Raw genomic sequence first — 239 nt, forward strand, 5'->3', positions numbered from 1 at the left:
GAACGTTTCTCATTGTCTACATGTAGTATCTAAGGCATGTATTGGTAAATTTTGAAAAGGTTACCATTTTTTGTGTGTTTGCATCCGTATCTTATAGCCGGCATAACCGCCCTTCGGCGTAACACACAAGCTGTGTGTGTGTGTGTGTGTGTGTGTGTGTGTGTGTGTGTGTGTGTGTGGTGTGTGTGTGTGTGTGTGTGTGTGTGTGTGTGTCGTCGTCGTGTCGTCGTCGTCGTCGT

The sequence above is a fragment of the Branchiostoma belcheri genome, unplaced genomic scaffold (genome assembly GCF_001625305.1).
Source record: "Branchiostoma belcheri isolate BF01 breed outbred unplaced genomic scaffold, Haploidv18h27 scaffold73, whole genome shotgun sequence".
NCBI lineage: Eukaryota > Metazoa > Chordata > Leptocardii > Amphioxiformes > Branchiostomatidae > Branchiostoma > Branchiostoma belcheri.